This window comes from Molothrus ater, chromosome 9, assembly GCF_012460135.2.
Source record: "Molothrus ater isolate BHLD 08-10-18 breed brown headed cowbird chromosome 9, BPBGC_Mater_1.1, whole genome shotgun sequence".
NCBI lineage: Eukaryota > Metazoa > Chordata > Aves > Passeriformes > Icteridae > Molothrus > Molothrus ater.
The window spans coordinates 15,066,346-15,085,655 of NC_050486.2; the positions used below are offsets into that span (position 1 = coordinate 15,066,346).

Here is a 19,310-nt window from a genome sequence, read left to right on the forward strand (position 1 = left end):
TACGAAATTCCTGGTGATGATGAAATATAGTAGCTCTGGGACCAGTCAGTAGGCAAATAGTCAGCTGTGCTTAGGGGCCCAAAAGAAGGCACAGATCCTCTGTTGATGTAGAACACTAAGCTTTTGGGACATATTACTCATTGTGAATTTATGAAGCCTTTGAACAAGGTATTCAGAGGTTTTTTATTTTAACTGTGAATGTCCAAGACAGTGGCCAAGTTTCCTTTATCTTTGGTGCTGACTTTGGTTTGTTTTAAGAAGCTTTGTTATTACTGCAAATAACATAAGCTGTTTACTTGCTAGAAGAAAATATTTCTGTCTTGGGGTTATGTCATTTTTAGAGTGGGAAACATACAGGTTTCTTTGTTTCAATTTAAAAACCATGTCTATATTCTGAAACAGAGTAATGATGTGAAGGACTTGTGCCATTTATACTTTCGGATTTTATGCAATCTTAGCCCATGCAGATCCAGTTCTTTGGTGCTATCCTAGTAATCCACTGTAAAGCATATGAAATAGGCTTAGAGTATCTGTCTTGTCTCTCCTGTTTCTTGAGCTACTTTTGAAAGTTTGGTTGGGAAACCTGCTCTGGTTAGGAAAACTGACAAATCAAGGACAGCCAATGGGCTGGATATGCACAGGTGAGGATAACTGGTGTGGCGTGCTGGAAATACCAAGTTCTTCCATTTACCTTTGTGTATTTGGAAGAACTACTTAAAATAGCAAAAGAATCAAAGACTTTAAACTTTTCCCTGAAACAAAAGGAATTTAATAAGTCCACAAGCATTGAAAGGGTTCAGTGCTGAGAAGAAAAATATTAATTAAACCCTGATCTTGAAGTGAAGCCTGCATAGAACTGTTGCATCTTCTTGCAGTCTTGCATGGAGACTCCATAGATGTTTATTAAACAGTTTAGAAAGTAGACCTCAAGGTACTGCATAACTTGAGTAGAGTCCTTGGGGTAGACCTTGAAAACACCTGCTTCATAGCAAAATGTTTTTCATGGAATAATTTTGTAGCAAAGGCAGTAACTTTAGTAAACTCTTGTGACATTTCACTACAGGAAACACTCCTGTATGATGAGTATATTAGTAATAAAGCTTGTGGATCCTGTCCAGTTGAACACAGGGACCATGAATAGGAGCTTACTAAAGAGATGTGGATGCTGTGTCAAACCTGAACTGTGGTTGTGATGCTGGTGGTGTGCGACTGTCTCGATTGAGTGTTCATGACAGTGGTCACAAACTACATTTCAAAGAGGGATGTGGAAGCATTTGTCCCAGTTTGCTTGCCAGGTCTGGTAGAATAACCTCAGTTGAAAAATGACTGTTGTTCCTATTCCAAAAACACTAATGCAGCTATCTGACATGAAGGTGTAAAATAAAACACAACTCAATTATGTTGCTCAATTATGTTGCATTGCGACAGCTTATCTAAGGTAGGAAATAGTTTTTACCTATTTATGGAGGCCACAGACAATGCTGGAAACTTAGAGTCTCACCAAACCAAAAATGAACACTGAGCACCTCAGCAAGGAATGGATTTTTTATGTTTTCAAAGGCTATTAAGGTGATAGTGTTGACTGCATATTATAACTTTCCTTCTTCACCAGAACCATTCCTGTGTTACCAAAAAGCAGGCTCCAGCCAAATGAAGGGAAGTCCTTATGTTACTGTCACTTCAAATCTGATAAGCAGTGGCTGAATTCTGTTGTATGAAATATGTGTATATTTTATTTGGAAAAAGATTTTGCTAGAAGAATGGCGGTGCTGAAATTTATATTTTTAGGTGATTGGTTTGGAATTTGCATTTTTTGGGAATTGTTTTATATGGTTATTTTCTTCATCTTGGAACATTCATTGTAGTCACAGCTTAGTCCTCTGATTAGGAAGAAGGCTGTTTGAGAGTTAGCAGTGCTGTTTACAGGGAATGATACTCCAGAGTGTCTGCTCTGTCCTCTGCTGGAAGGTACTGTCGTAGGGATATCAGAATAAAATCTCTGCTGCAGCAATTCAGAGTTCACCGTAAGCCTTCCTTCATTTTAGTGTAAGCCCTCAATGAGATTTTTCTTAGCACTTAATGAGCAAAGCTTTGTGAATACTTATGCAAAGTGTGCATGAAATCTCTAGGAAATTTTTGTTAGATTTTACATTTTCATGGGCACAGAAAATAGACTTCCTCTGAGGCTAGGAACAGGAGATTCCCTTTCCTGCTATGGTCAGGAAATGTCAGAAATGCTGTCTAGACAGACAACAGCAGGCATTAGAGCTCGTGATCTCAGCATAGCTACCCTTTCAACTGGAACAAACTTCTGAGGAACTGAATTTGGGCTTAGGATCCTGTTTTGTAGGGGGTACTTATGTGCTAATACCGGTTCACTATTTCCTGCCATTGCTGTTACAAATGTTTATGTAATTTACTTTCTGTTCTCTACTGCTTCTTTTCAAACTGTCATGATAGCAAGAAGGGGAGATTTTTTGGTAATTTTTTTTAAAGGAAAGAAGAAAATAGTAATTTATCACTAATTTTGAGCTGTAGGATTTTAGGCTCAACCTTTTTTTGAAATCTGCATTGCAGTCTTAATTCAAGAAAGTGTTTCAAATTTTGTCATTTTTAAGACTTTAGAAACACAGAGAAGACTTGGAAATGAATGTACACTAGTCTGCCTTACAACGTAGAAAATTCAGAGGTATTCAGAATGGTCTATGAAGAAATTGTTTTTGGCTCCAGCACTGGCTTTGGTGTGGTTATCTGTGATCTGCGGAGCTTGGTGGCCGCAGCGGCGCGGCGATCCTGTGCTGGGCTCTGTTCTCAGCGCCTGCAGGTGACAGTCATGAACTACAGCGCTGCCCTCCCCTTAAAGTATCCTTCAGTAGCAGACTGTTCAATCTCCTACATGTGGGGGTTGGGTCGTTTGGGGTTTTTACAAAGGGAACTGCCATGCTGTCACATTTCCATGAGTGTAAACTGAAATTGAGTCGGGTGCAGCGCTAGAGAATGCTGGTAGGTGAGCACACGGGACTGGAGGTGTCTGCAGGGAGGCAGCGAGGAGTGCAGCCAGAGGAGACCGCAGAGCAGTTTGCTGCCTCTGGGTTTGTACTGAGCTTGTAGGGAGGACTGTTGGCTTTGAGACACTGTTAAAGCTGGAAAGAAAATGGCTACCAGAAATTATTGTTGCTACTGTAAGAACATGGCGTGATTATTAATGTGCTGCTTTAACTACTGTTAGAAATGTTGTGTGAGATACTGCCTTGAAGTAAAAATGTCATTAAAGGGAGCAGATATTTTAATCCATTTAGATATAATGGATATCATCAGGCATTCTTGTTTTAGAATGCCAGTCTGCTTAGTGGAGAAACTAATTTCTAGTAAATATCTTTTAAAACCTCATTACTGCCTTTTCTACACTAAAAAAAAATTGCTTAATGGTTTTAAATTTTAATAATAAACATAATGTCCTTATAAAACAACTTGCAGGGAAAAAAAACAGTAACGAGATACTATTTCCTATTTCACAAAATATGTTGTATATGATAACATAATTCTGGCTTTCTAAAATTAAGCCTTGAGTGTTTTTTTCTGCATGCAGCAAAGCTTTTTTTTTTAAGATTTTTTTTTATATTTTGAGTTTGAAATAAATATGCCCAACCTAGATTCTGTTTGAAGGTTTATAAATAAGGTTGAAGATATATAAATAAGGGTCAGATTATAGAGTGGAATCTACTTGGGAAACGGTATTGTACTTTGTTTGATAAGGACATCAGTGTACGCATTGTGTCGTAAACTTCTTGCAGTTACATTGAGGGATTTCAGAGTTATTTTATCCATTACATCAGGAAAGGGATATGTCAAGTTCAGTGACTGTGTGAGTAATAATTTCTGTCTCTATCGGGATTCCACAGGTGGCAGATTGAGGACAGGTATGGTCTGACAGTAAACTGTGTCTGCTCTTCTTCCAAGTCCCATAGGTGTGATGTGTTTTATACCTAGAGAAGATCCCATCTTTCTGTACTTTTTTCATTTTTGGGGTTTTGGTTCTCTCTCTTGACTTATTTGACTTCTTTGACTGAAAAGGCACTGGATTGATTCTGTAAGAGGTCTGGCTGATGAACTGTTTACAGTAATGTGTGCCAAATATGTGTAAGAGAAAACTTGGAAGTTGTAGAAAAATGAGTAGTATGTGAGGACAGATGTTTGAACTGTAGAATGGTATTGCTTAGTGGTACACTAAAGGGGATGCACTAATTTGATGGACACAATCTTAGCTTAAACTTTTTTTTACTTTTATGCTTAACTGTAATAAAAACTTCATGTTCTTATTAAAATTTTGTAGTTTTGGAGAAAGGAGAGGACAAGACTACAAATGTGTAGCATCACTGTGCAGTTTAGTATTTTTAAAACAAACCTTGAAATATAAGAGGTTGCCTCAGATGTTTCTAAAAGCTTGCTTTTTTTAAGACACAAAATGCATGTTTTCTACTTAAGGCTGTTGGTTCCTTAGAAAGCACTTCAGTGATCAAGCTTTCCTGGTTTTGCATTTTCAGTTACTTTTCAGCTGAGAAATGGGAGGTGCAAACTTGGACTAAAAGTTATTAAGGAACCATAATCCAATTTCTTACGAGGTAGGGAAGATTTTGTGTAAACATCTTCTGGAATGCTTTTTTGCAGTGCCTATAGTCATAGGGTATGTCACTGTATTTTTATTTGCTGTGTAAAGCTTACATGATGATGCATGGTGAAGGAATATATATGTGTATGTATATTACTGGGCACAGAGTGATTGTATAACTGGAAGGGTAGAGGCAGTCCCTGTACAGGTAATGTATTGATGAGATTTTGCTGACAGCAAAATGAACAGAGATGAGTTCAGAGACAAGGATGATGCCAAGGATGTGTACAGTGCCGTTAGTAGTTTGGAGTGGAATGGAGAGATGATGTTATTCTGGGCTTTAGGCTTTCCCCATTTAAGAAAAGCTGTTATATTTAAGGTATATAAGTGCAGTAAATGAAGAGCTAGTTCATGTGGTCAAAATGAATAGGCTGAAGGGTAACTGAAAATGTATGGATGTTTATTATGCAAGTGGTAAATTGATCTGTAGCTTAAATGGGCAGAGAAATTATAAAGATGGTGAATTATTTCCCTGTAGTTTATTGCTTATGGTAAATCTCATAGTGAAGAATGCTATTCAATTTAGTAGGGTATTGATGGACTGTAAACTTTTTAATATCAGTGATACTTAGAATGTTGCACCCATCTTAGCTGAGGGGAGAAACTGCATTGGTAAGTAACCTTCAGAAACAACATGGTAGTATTTTCTCATAAGGTCTTGAAATTCTAAATGTTTTCAGGACTCACATCTTCAAACTGATGCTTCAGTTTAGTACTTTTATGATGCTTTCATTTGTGCGTTCAGTGTTACATATTTGCTTACTGGATAATGTATGCTCAAAGTAAATAGCTCTCAAATTGTTTGTTTCCCCTTGATTCTCTGTAGACATCTTTGCATCTTTATTGTGTGTCTGTTGTGTACATCTTTGAGTGTTTGCATCTGCTCTCTTTACTGATAGAGGGGAAAAACAACCTTTTCAGCCAGTATGTTTTGGTAGTCCAAACTTCTTCTTACCAGAATACTTTCTGCTGTGATGACTTTCCAATTTTTTTAAATTTATGATATGCACATTTTTGAAATAATAATTAAATAACTCGTGAGACCTAATTGATGATATAAACAGAGGTTCCTTTTTTTTCCATTCAAGCTACTCTATGAGACTACTTTTTTTCCTACTGTGAAATTCCTATTAATGTTGCATTCAACTACTTGTAATGTTGTTTGGACTGAAACAGCTTCCCAGTCTGAGGTATGATCAGTTGTGTTCATTTCCTATGCTGTCACACATTCCCTTGAAGTGTTTCACTGTCCCATATGGAGTGTTGTCAAAAAGCAATACTTTCTACGAGTAGAAAAATGAGAGATTTCAACATTTCCACGTGAAAGCCCTACCACAGCTTTGGGAACTGTGCGTGTGGCTTTTACTGTGATGAACAGACAAAGGAAGAACTGTAACTTCTTTGAACTACTTTTCAGATAACTCTCAAAATCTAGCAGGAAATTCAAAATGCAAGAGGCAGTCATCTCTCTTGCAGTTTTTGCTTGCTTTTGTTCACTCACTGCAGATTCTTTGAAGTCAGGAGCATCTCCAGTAAAGACTTAATATTTTGTCTCTTTGCGTTGTAAAGTGTTAAGCTCTTGCTTAATTTGGCTTCTGGGTAATTCAGACTCTGGTATAGTGCCTGTTCTTAAGTATTGCTCTTCATTAACTATTTTAAGAAGAGTGATTATTATTTTTTCTTTGCAAATTTAATTTTGGTAAATGGGATTGTGGCATATATCATTCAGTTGGTTAAACTACAGTTGGAATAGCATAGATTGAGAGGTTCTACAAATTCTCAGAAGGGATTAATTTTGTGGTTTTAGAAAACCTCATGTTTAAATTCAAATGATTATTTAATCTACGCTGGCTGTTAGTTCTAGATATTTGTGGGTACAGAATGTAGATTAAGTTGTTTTTATACTTTTTAAATAGGAATCGAAGACAATCAAAGCTCCTTCTGCAAATAGAAAGCAGGAAACTACATTTTTGTACAGACAAGGTCATTGCTGACTACTTGTTTGGAAAATGGCAGTATAGGCTTGTATTTAAAGAGCTTTTCAGCTGTATCAACTGATGTAGGTAGGACTCCCATCAGCTGAGGTTTTGCCTTTTCAGTCATCTTCTGAAATTACTTTATCCCTGATACTGCATGTACAATTTTGGCAGGAACTTCTGGCTTTCTTGTAATAGCCTTTTCTTAGTAATCTCTGCTTTCTGCTGGCTGTTTTTTCCTGCATTGATATTTAGGATTCTTAGATTTTTGTAAGAGTATAGATTTTTTTTCCCAGAGCTGCAACAGATATTAGAATGAAATTTATTCCACACCCCACACTCTGCATTTGAATTTAATGCTGGGATGATCATACCCTAATAAATGTAGCTGCCACTCTGCACTAACTATCAAATTTTCTAAGCCATGAAGTCAAGTCTACAGTTACAAGCCTTTTTGCTATGTTATGTCAAAGCTGGTGGAATTGACTGTTTATCCACAGTTTATATCAACAACAGTAGTTTGTATAGTATAGTTATTCTATTCTTTGTTTCTTCCTCTTTATTTCTTCCCACACAGGCATAATCAGCTATAGGGGCAAAACTGGTTTTGTGTTAAACAGCAACACACAGCAAAACAAAACCCGTTGAATAAACCACCTAAGAGGCTTCCATCTGAATTACATTCCTAGCTGCAGTCATCCCAGGAGAAGGTGGTAGTTAAAGGTGATGGTGTGTTTTCCCAGATGGATGTGGAAATGTCAGTTACGATGCAGATCTGTTATGAAATGAGGGCTGCATAGTAAACAAATGGGTCAAAACTCTTGTTATGATTAAAACAAACTTTACTTAGTCATTGTACACCTTTGCATTCTAGTATTTCTTAAACTTTTTCCTCAGAGAGGGAGGGGATGTGCTGTTAGGAGATAATTTTATTATAGCAAGAGTTTTCAGTCCATCTTTTTTTGGTTACTGTCACTGGGCGTGCGTTTGTGATCTCTCATCTCTACCATTTCGGTTTTCTTCCACTTCCTGTTCACTGCCCATATCAGAACAGGAAGCTGCTTATCAGAAGCCTGACCATTTTACAGCAGCCCTTTTTCCCTGCTGTGGTCCCCCTTCTCACTCTGAAGATCAAGGCCTTCAGGTGAATGCTCTGTAACTACATGTCTTACTCAGTTCTGTCACCCTTTTCATGCCCTCTTTTATTACCTGGTATGGGAGAGTGACTTTCATTCCCACTTCCATTCCTGATAATGAGAATTAAGACAGGCAAATTGAAGCAAAAGCATTTATGATGTTGAAATCTTTGCCTTTCCTTAAGGAAATTTTTGGAGAACTACCTTTCTCAAATCTGCTGGTAAAGAATGTCAGGTGCTCAGTTATTTCAAATGTCATCACCCTTGAAATTAATAGTAGGTGTTAGAGTTTGTAGTGGAGTGAGAGAAATCTTATTTGACAGCAGAAAGACCTTTGAGAGGAGTTGTGAGTGCTGGTTAAGCACTGTAGGTGGGTGGCTTTAAACAGTCTCATGCTGTCAATAGTTTGGGCTAAGATCTGGTGTCCTGTGGATTGTGTTGCCTTCACAAAGATGTTTGCATGACACTGCAAGTACCATCTCGCATTGGTGGAGCTTTGTACATCAGCTTGGAAATCCCAAAAAGGGGAGTTAATTCTGTAGGGCCCTTTGAAGTTTTTGATGCAGGGCTACAGTGACCAGCCCTTTGATCCTTCAGCAGTTTACTTGCTGGTGTTCTCTTTGTGAAACTTGTCACCTCTTCTTCAGCTGGATGATATCCAAATTAGGATGGCCCATCTTCTCTTTTCCCTTCTCTTTCCCTCTGTGGCAGGTGTAGAATAACCCCAGATTTATCCCCAGCATGGTTTGTGAGCTCCCTGTGATCCAAAGAATACTGAAATGCAAGAGTACTTGCATTTGAGTTTTCTGCCAAGTGCACCTTCAGTGAGTATAAGAGTATTCTCTAGATAGATTGTTCACATAAAATACCCTGTACTAAGTCAATTGATTGATCCAGAGTAAAGTGCTCCTGTTGAAGGGCTCTTACAGAGAGTAGTGGGTGGTATGACACTGTACTGCTCTATCACCCCAGTGATCTGCAGTTGTCTGGGCTCAATCCTTTGACTGAAATATTCTGTCTGCACTTGAGTCACAAGCCATGAAATCTGTGTTGAGAACAGTCATTACTAATGTTTAATTCGTTGCAAAGTTTAGAAGATGTAGGTGTTGAGGCCATTTTGCACGGGGGCAGAGTCATTGTAATTCTTAATTAAAGAAGTGTTAGACTGGGGTTGTCGCTCCCCAGCAGAAGTGCACAGGCTTACTGAGATGTCTGGTTTAGTGCTCATTATAATGTTTGATCATGTAAAGCCATGACCATTGACTGTTTTTCTCAGTTTTTGAAAGGTGTTTTGGCTCTTTGTATATGGAGGCTGTTATTTTTGTGGGAATATAACTATAGCTTTACATTTACTTTCTGTAACATACAGTGGAGCTACAGTGCTGTTGGAAAGTAACACTTCTGCTTCTCTAGGTGAATGAATATTACTTTAAAATCTGACCAAAGAATTGTATTTTTTCTGTAATAAATCTTACTTGAGAAATGAGCATGTATATTGAGTAACATTCATGCATAAAGCTACAGTTTAATGTGATAGCTGGGACACAATCCTGGAGCTAGAAAGAGGAGCTCAAATACTCATCTTCTGTTGCTTTATATTATCCAGTCAGGCTTTTTTGAAAGGTCTGTCTTCCCTTACTCTCTGTCTTTGTAATTTAGGCAAAAGGCTTTGAGACAGTTGCAGATTGATTGGGGAACTCTGAACCAAAAAGCTGTGTGTGAATAAAATAAGGACGGTGTGTGATGATAGTTACTTCATTCAGAGTCAGTTCTGATCATGCCCTAAATAGTCTAGATAAGAACAACCTACCCTTTCTGTAAAGCTCTGTGCTGGTAATTGTGTCTTCATTAGTAGACCCAGTTCTGTAGAGATACCGTACCCAAATCCATTCTTGCTTTTGTGCAGCTTCAGTTGCTTTTGGAGTCTCTTCAGAATTTCCGAATAGGAAGTGAAAAATGACCTTGTATAGTTAGTTCTAAAGATACATGAGCAAAACAAGTTCATCTGATATTGATCAGTTTTCATGCAGACAAATAAATGATAATTTTTAAGTGGGCCAGCTAACCTTAGAATCATAAATGCAGCTTTGCCTTAGAAAAGGTGAGAAATTAGAAAGGCCCAGGCTTCAAGTCCTCCAATACTTAACCTCAGATATGTTGATTATTTTTGCTGAAAAGATTTCTTTATAGCATTCATTTGTATCAATTTCCTTTCTGTGCATCATTCCTTAATCAAGGACCTTGAGATAGTTGACTTTGAAGGCACTAGCAGCAAATGCAGAGCTTTTCTTTCCATTCAACTTCCTTTTCCCTGTTCTGTCCACTTAATTTAATGACAAGTGTATATTTGATACAACTTCCTGGTAGATTTTTAAAATTAAAATGCCAGTAGCTATGTTATTTGGAAATTACATGTGTTTGAGAGAAGACCACTGGAATGTTGATACTTTTACCCTGAGATAAAAAAGATAGAATACATTTATGGCTGGGGATTTCTTACTTCCCTGCTTTGCCTGTCTTGTCTCACAGCCTAGGACACCAGCAGAAAACAATGACAGCTGTACAGTAAGTTCTTGTTTTATTTTGCAGGTTTGTTTTAATGTGGAAGTGGATCTTACAGCATAATGTAAATCAAACAAGCAAAGGTGAGTAGGAGTTTTGTGTTGGTGGGTTTTTTCCCCCAAAATGCCATTTGCATATACTGCTAAACCTGAAGAAAAGTGGTCAGTGAAAATTCTCTTGAAATTTGTATCTTGATTAATATAATGTATGTGTATGTACTGTAATGGCGCAGTGTTACTTCTATAAAACTGAAAGAGGAACAAAAGATATTTCCCCCATTGTTTAATATTATGATGATAATAATGTTTTTCTTCCATAAATTATTATAGTTAAAAAGCTATCAAGGTGTTCTGCTAGCTGTTGAGAGACAAAATTATGAGCACTTTAAATAATTTTGTTGTCAACATACTTTCCTCCTGGTTTCAAAGTACTGAAATTGTACTTTGCACTGTAAAGGCAGCCTGTTAAACTTGCACTTAATGTATTAATAAATAACTGCGTGGGAAATTTGACCAACTATCAGAATAGCATTTCAAATTTCAAACAACGAAATTGTGTTGGAATTTTGTCCTCTCTTCCTGTCTTTAGGAACCCATTTGCAAGCTATTTGAAAGACAAAGTTAATGGAGATTTACTCCTGGTAGAACTTAAGTGTTCGTTTGCAATAGCAAAGTGTCCATTTAGGAAAAGTTTCCTGTAACTAGCATTTTCCTCCTTCCCCCCACCCCCTTTCTCTGTTATTTTGAGAAAAAGAATTAAGAATTTTATCTTTTTCTCTCCCATTTACTTGCTACCCCAGGAATAATTAGAACTATAAAATTAATCTTGTCTCCATATAATTATGTGAAACATGTAACAATGAACTCTAATCCGTTTTAACTTGAGTCTTTCAAGAGAATCTTTGGGTAAGGCCCCACAGGTCAGTAAGTTCTCTCCTTTGGAGACATGGCATGGTGGACTCAGCTGCAGAGACCTGTAACAAACCAAAGCTGTCTCCTCAAGTTTCCTGCTTGCTGTTTGACTTATGTGCCATCTCAGAATGCAGCTGCTTGCAGTGACTTGATATTTTGAAGAGGTGAGAGGGAGATCCCATTTGCTTAAATGAGTTTGTTCCTCAATTCCAAGCTCCAATTATTATGTAGATTTAATATTGCCTTGAAATTGTAGTATGTACATATTAAAATAGACATGAACTGCTTTGTTCATATCTTCTGTTCCACTAAGACTTCTTCAGAGCTGTTGCTGTCAACATTTAAATACTGATTATAGAAGAGTTCTTTGTGGGGAATTTAAAATAACTCTTCTATTGAGTGCTGATCTTTTGTATAATGTAAAACTGATTCAGGACTTTGATTATGAATTGTCTTCTGAACTATGAACAATTAAAAATAAGCTCTACCACTGTGTTATGCATATACTTACGTGTAGAAGATGCTTACTGCCTTAGCCTGACTTTGCTGGTTTCTGAAATGTGCTGCTTTGAGAGAACAAATGAATACAACTCTGCAAAAGGAAATACTTCATCTAAGGATGAGTGTAAAACAAGAATTATGGCTAGAAAAGAGACTTGAATTGACAGTAAAATTCAATAAAATTCAGTTCAGTAAACTGTTCCTTGTGCCTTCTAATGCTTTCAGTACTTAAAGCTTGCCATTTATGCTCTGTTTCTTTTTAATTTGTGTGGTTATCTAATTGCTCATTTAAATACAAAAAATTCGTTTAAAAGTCTGATGTATAAATAACTGTGTGTTTTAAGCATGAAGTCTTCTGAATGAAACTCTGAAGACCTTTCATCTTAATGGTGGTTATCTGTGTTTAGTAGGGAAAAGCTGGTCTCTGAGGAGAACACCTGTAGGATTGCATTCACAGCAAGAGGGCAGAAAAACGTGTAAAAGAATAAGTGGAAACAGTGTAATGATGTTTGATCAGTGTTGCTTTTGCTTGGAAGAGATCTTGAGGTTCCCAGAGATCAGTAAAAATGACAACTGAATAGTCAGTAAATCAGTGAAATGATTGTGCTTTATTAGGGAGCAGAACACAACCCAGATCCAGTTCTGTGAATTTGTGGTGTACCACAGCTGCATTGCATTGCAATGTGTATTGCTGCTTCTAGTCGGGTGACTGAAGAAGAAATAGAAGAGCTGAAAAAGGTTCAGAGAGGGGCAGCAGGGATGACTGAAAGAATTTTAAAATGTCTTGTGTTAGCAGAGCATTGCTCATATTTGGCAGCTGCAGGAACGTTTTTCAGTCTGTATGTTATACACGTGGGGAATAACTGGATTTGCAAATCCAAATTTCACCACCACTTGGTGGCAGTACCTGGCTTCAAAAGGTCTTGTCTCTGATCAGATAAGGTGGCTGATCCCGTAAAACTATAGGTTAATGAGGAGTAGATTAGTTTTTAAATTTCTGAAAGTTAGTTATGTGTTTTAGAAATGAAAATACTTTTATTTAACCCGCTGGAAGGATTTGCATTTGTATGTCTCTATGGAAAATCTAGCTATCATGTCCAATATGCAGTTTAAGAGTAATGCTTGTGTTAATAGTATTCTCTGAAGATGTATTTAATGTTCCCCAGTTGAATTATTTTAGCATTTACTTCTAGCATTTTGCTTCAGTTGAGTAGTTTAGTTCAAATAATTTTAGAACATAAAATTTGCTTTCATGGTAGAATTCTTTATAGTGCTGCATTCTGCAGTTTAATAGAGGACTGTCAAAGCTTTTTTGCCTTATGAAACGTTCTCTACATTTTTACTTTTTTATTTATTCATGTAGATTTTAGGAAAAGATTCCCCAGTGGATTTTTCTGTCAACAAAGCTAGTAAAAGTTTGTGCCCTTACCCATAGTCACCTCTTGACTGTGCTGATTCACTGGTGTTTGGGTCCCCAGCCTTTTAAACTGGATAGTGAAATGTTGATAAAGTGTGAATGGAGGAACTTGGAAGAGTGGAAGAAGGCAGCAATTATTTAAACTGGCTTTGCTTCAAAGAAAATTCCAATGTAATTCCAATGAATAACCCAGTAATTTGACAGTATATGATGCCATGTTGAAAATACTTCCTCTTCTCTGCAAGCCAAAATCTGCAGTGGTCAGCAGGTTCTTTAATTTTAGTATAATGCCCCATGTAAGGACTGTAGTGGTGATTTTAAAGTCTGGAAGAATGCAGATACTTTCCTACACATGATCTCTTTGTGAAATGTCTCTAGTGTGACTGGAGAGGAACATTGCTGGTGGCAGTAGGTTCTGTAGGGAGGAAATACTTTTACTGTATTGCCTGGAGAGCCACACTGAGAAACCTCTCTTGAGCTGTGACACATCAGGAAGGTATTTAAGTATATGGTGGTGAAGAAGAGGGATTCTTCCTGTGTAAAATCTGAAATTGTAGAAATACAACTAGAAAATGAGGTGAGACTTGGAAAATGCATGTTTATAAATTTGAGTGTGATTATAGCACTCTACTAAGTGATAATGTTATTTTATTTGGAGCGAGAACTCTGGAAAACAGGATCCCTGGAAGGGAGGTAGAAGGGAGAAGAGCATTAAATTATGTATATTAAATTTGCTGTCAATATATTCTACATAACTAGGGATAGAGAGAACATGCTTTTAGCGTATCCATAATAATTTTTGTGTAATTTTCTCCAGCTGTCAGAATGATAAATTCAAAGTTGGTAATTGGAAACCATTTTTAAAATACTTTCGTACCTATACTGAAGTTAAGAAGAGAAATAGTGTGTGTTTTCACAGAACAGTAATTTTGTATTTTTAATACTTCTGTGTCTTTATTGGAATACTGCTAGTCATTACCATGTATGTCTGCATTTAGGACAATTCAGTATTTGATTATGGTTCTCATCTCTAGTAGAGCTAATGGTAGTACAATTCAAACTACTTTGCAATACTAAAAATCCAAACTAGAGAGCTGCAGGAACATGAAGACAAGTACCTGGCTGTCCTCTGTGAACAGGGCTGTGGAATTCTGGGCAGGAGTTACAGATCCTGTGGGATTGCCAGACAGTGTGTGACTGTTCTTAAGTTACCAGATTCAACATCTTGGTTTTGTGTTCTGGCTAGTCATCTTTTAGAAATACCTAGTTCATTTTCACCTGCCCGTGAAACTGTCTTAAATGCTGCATGAGCAGTTAAAACCAGAGGAGTATTTTCTATAGTGATACATGTGGTTCTTGTCACACTTAAATTGTACAGTCATTTATTATTATTGATTTCAGTATTGAATTTTATCATGATGCCCCCCATTGTGACAAACTGGTTGTTTCCCCAAGCAAATCAATACTAGATGAGTAAGATTAAGATGGTTGGTGGCAATAATGGAATTCTCTTTTGTGATTTCTAATTATATGATGGTTATTCTTAAGTTTTGTTCAGTCTTTCACATGAGATGTTAACATATCATTCTTAGATGTTTTAGACCAGAAATCACGTTTCTGAAATGTTGACATTTTAAAGGCATTTTTGGTTTCCTTACTGTTCCTGACAGAGAGCTTTTGAAGACATTGTTGCATTAGGAACTAAGCTGCTTTTGTCATGACTGCTCTATAACTGAGAATTTCTCTGTGATCACCTTTTTCCGCAGTTGTCTCTTTCACCGAGACAACTTAGTGAACTTTCTAAAAGTGTTATAAGAGACTGTACTGTGGATGGCAGTAACTTTGTATTTATTTAGGTATAATACAAATGTTGTATTGGTAATATTTCATACTGCTTTAAAAAGTTTTTTATATGGTAGTCTAGTTAGCTATGGGAGTTTTCCAGTGTTCGTATTGTTATGTGAACAGCTGTGGATTTGGATTGTATTGAAGATAACTAGTTTTGAATGGAACTCTTCATGTTGTAGTTAGATTAATAACTGTGGACTGTGTGTAGAGTAGGTGGGGAGGGCAGTACTCATGGTGTTAGGCATATTAAACAAGCTGTCTCTTCACTGCAGAAGTTTGAAAAAATGCGGAAGATTTGTAGATTTCAAAGCTAAGTAAGGTGGTCTACAAATAATGTTTCAGCTGTGCAGAAGGAAATGTATTTTCAACAACTTAATTTGCAAACACAAATAGAAGCTGAGGGAAGGCAAGGTGAGTCACTGACTCACCTCTAGTTGTCAGGCTTTGTGGTTTTATTTCCAATTGAAGGGTGGGGTGGGATAGCTTTTTAAAAAAATTAACTGGAAAACAAGTAATAGGTATTCTTCTAATGATCAAAGTATCATGGTTTTATTGATTTGGGCCATTAATATTGCTAGATAACACCCAAAGCTCCAGAGGCATAAACTCTGTGCATTACTATATGGAGGAGGCAAAAATATTGTGCAGCTGAATTCTAAGGTTGTTCTTTATTTCTCAAGATGTGGCTGGTTTGTGCTGGTACACTACCAGTTCCTCTATTACTCTATACAAACCTTCATTTTCCAGAGGTTCTTAAACCTTTCTCTTTTGGTAGAAGTTCTGTGCTTGATGTTTGCCATGATTAAGGTTTTAAAGCATAGACTGATGGTGCAAAATGGAATGAGATGCTTTTTTAGTCCTGTACCATGATGTACTTAAACTCTCTCTGGTCTTCTGTTTGTTGCCTAAAAATCTGTGACTTTGGTTCTAACACCTTTAATACAATCTGTTTCTTGAGAAAGCTTTATTACAGGGACACTTGTGGAAAAATGGTAGGTTTTGTTAGTTTTCTCTGTTTACATAATGAAGTCTCAAAGAAAAATCTAAATGGGAGCGGTGCAAACCTGAAGCACCTTTCCTATGTCTTGAATATTTGAACAATCCCTTGAGTATCCTGGATATTCACATATCTGCTTAAAGAACTTGACTTATGAGGAGTTATTTAGCACAGGACAAGTATGTTTTTGCCTTTGTTACAGCACTGCTGAAAGACATTGGATTTCTTCAGTTTCTTTAACTAGGCTGATGAAATTCAAACCATTTAGGAGATGGCTTCTAAGTGCTTGTGCTGCTTAATAGTTGCTCTGTGCTTTTAACTCATTGGCTCACATTTATGAATTTAGTGAGAAACTTGATATCAGAACACAGAAAGGCACTAAATGCTTTTGACAAACTCAGCCAAATTCTTCTGTCTTAATTTTCGGCTCCAGTGTGCTTTCAAATTTATTGTAAATCCCTATGAAATGACACTGGGCTTGCACTGAGGTGTAAGCTTTACTGAGCTAGCATTGCATGAAGGCAGTGCTCCTAATTTGGTGTGTGACCCTACTGCATAGTAAAGGTTGTAGTTATGAAATAAGAACTTGGAAAGGTCATAAACCTACTGGTAATAAATACAATTAATAATGTACATAGAACAATGGATTTAAGTACATTCCTATCAAAAAGAATTATTAATGAACAGAAAGTGGACAGCATAGATCTGATGACAGGAAGGTTGCGTCTAATCTGAATTACTGAGTGACCTAGGAAGCCTGCTTGGAGGGATTACCAAATAATTATGTTAATATGCAATTATCACCTCATTTCTTCTGTAGTAACCTCAAGATGTAGTGTAGTAAGGGTGTTATAGCAAGTGCTGATAGTTTGCAAAAATACTGATGTTCAAGATTTTTTGAGACAATAAGATTAGCTTAAGGCATTTAAAATATGATCTGTCAGCTTGAAGATAGATCTGACCTTACAGTTTTTTAATGCTCGGACTGTCTGGCCACAGGCAGTCATATCTGCAGAACACATTTTGATTTTTAAAACTGATACTTTATGAATAAAACCAGTATTTAAAATTAGGTAGATTTCAAATCAATTAATAGAGAGCGGAGTGTGGCTTAGCTGAATAAATAATTGGTTTCTTTCTACTTTTGAATATGAAATAATTTCTGTATAGTAAATAGCATAGCATGTAAACCAAGAATAATGCTGTTAAGTGTATTGCAGTTATTCTTAGGCTTAACTGAACTAATTGAATTGAACTGAATAATTGAATTTAAATAATTTAATTCAACCTAGCCTTTAGATAAAGTGTGTTTCAAAGGTAGGAGCTGGAATTGTGTATACTTGTGTAGGCTTTTCCAGACACTTTCCATTACCATTTTTACATGTATATATCTCCTAGGTATATTGCACTAGATCTTAAATAAAAATTAGTTCAAACATTTAGTTGAGGTAATATAGTCCTGGTAGTGGATATGATAAGCAGTATTTTCAACAAATTGAAAGTTTGATCTCAATTTTTAATTTTTCAAATACACCAAGTATTAAATGCTATATATTTTGACACAATAATTTTGTATTCCTCATATGTTATAGAGAAGATAATTTTAAAACTCTGATGGAAGCATGCAAAGTGTATTGCATAGCTTGGTTACATCTTAGTTACAATAAATAATTTTTCTTTTTTTTCCCTGAGAGACAAGTTAGATGATAACGTTTCCTCAAGAAACACGGCATTGTGTCTTTAGTTATACCTGTCATTGTTACTGCATAAATTCTGACATGTGGAGTAGATAATGTAACTGAATTATTGCATCTTAGTTCAGTGTTATCACAAGACCAAATTATTATAATTTAAAAGTACATTTTCTGTTTTCTCTAATGCCACACTGTTAAAACTGTTAACGTTATTGTTGTTGTCCTGCACAAAAAATAGTGAATTGTACCAACTTGATAGCTGGAAAAATAATAATACATCATGATAAGAATAAAAGTGATAATTAGCTGAAAATTATTAAAATGTAGTAGTGATATTATTGATTCAGTAAGCATTTCAGGGTTGATTCAAAGACTGAAATCTGTAGGGATACCTGTTTTACCACAGAAGACTTCTAATCATACCCATATGGAATAGTTCCCAATCTCCATAAATACACAGTATGGAGAGGAGTCTCTTACAAGATTGCATTAGGTAATGCTTTAGATATCTCTGGTAACTCTGAGGAGAATTTCAGTTTAATGCTGACCAGGGTGTCTTAGCCACTTTCTTAACTTCAGCTTTAATACTAATATTCATTAGCAGTATGATTTTGTATGTAGAGCAACATAATTTTGTCTTCATCTTGTAAACCTGTGAGCAGTTTTGAGGAGCCATTCTGATAATGAGGATTGCAGGCTCCAAGCAGCACAGTATTCTCAGTCTGCCTCCCCGCTGTTCGGGGGTACCACTGAAGTTGCTTTGAATGGGAAGCGTCTGTTCTTCCTCTGAACCCCTCACACCAGAACAGATGGGTGGAACTTGGAACATGGAAGGTTTTACCTCAGAGGTGGTAACAGTGAAGCCACTCATTAACACTGAATTTACCACTTTGTTAGCAACGTTGCTTCCTGTTGAGCAAAGCTAATACAGGCTCTCAGATAGACTGAGCAGGCTTTTGTCTGCTTCTGCAGCAATAAACCAAGGAAAACACACATCTTCCAGGCAAAATTGGCTTACTCAATTTCTTACCAAGGTTTTGTGAACAGTTTTATACCTTGCTGCCTGATACTATATGAAGCCTACATTTTTGAGTTACAAAATTGCTGGAGCTGTTGTGCATCATTGTAGGCTTCATTTCTTTTAATTGACTTTTGCATTACTGATTCTTAGCACATGTTTGCACTACCCATTTCTAACTTACAAAGGTGATGTAAAGACTCCTGCTGGGTGGTGCATTATCACCATTTTAGGGTGGTAGCTTTGGATGTGATCTTATTGGAAGTCGTTATTATAGTGAAAAATAACCCATCTCAAAACAGCAAAGCAAAGAAAAAAAATCTAAGAAGATTTTTTGGCAAGATGAGGAACTGGGTGTCCAGTAGAATGTGTGCGTAAAGGTATGTTATAGATAATAATACAATAAAATATTTCACACACTTTAAACATTTATTATGCCTCTGATGTGAGCATTGCTGCATTTCTAAATTGGCTAGTTCAGTGGTGGAGTAGCAAGGGAAATACTTTTTTAATGACTTAATTTTTCATTGTATTTCTGCTCCAAATAGAATTACTTTCATCTGCAAAAGTAAGTTACCTTA

General features: G+C 36.6%; 1 protein-coding gene across 8 annotated transcripts in view; it reads left to right on the plus strand.

The window, feature by feature from the left end:
- The window catches only part of ZNF644 (zinc finger protein 644), a 74,632-nt gene that overhangs the window by 37,506 nt on the left and 17,816 nt on the right, over nt 1-19,310 (plus strand). For 7 of the 8 annotated variants that reach the window (XM_036387499.2, XM_036387497.2, XM_036387496.2 and 4 more), the window contains exon 2: nt 10,371-10,426. The gene's annotated coding sequence lies outside the window, so the exon portion shown is untranslated. Of the gene's footprint in view, nt 1-4,604; nt 4,623-10,370; nt 10,427-19,310 lie in introns of those variants that run through there. The other variant, XM_036387498.2, reaches the window with a different exon arrangement.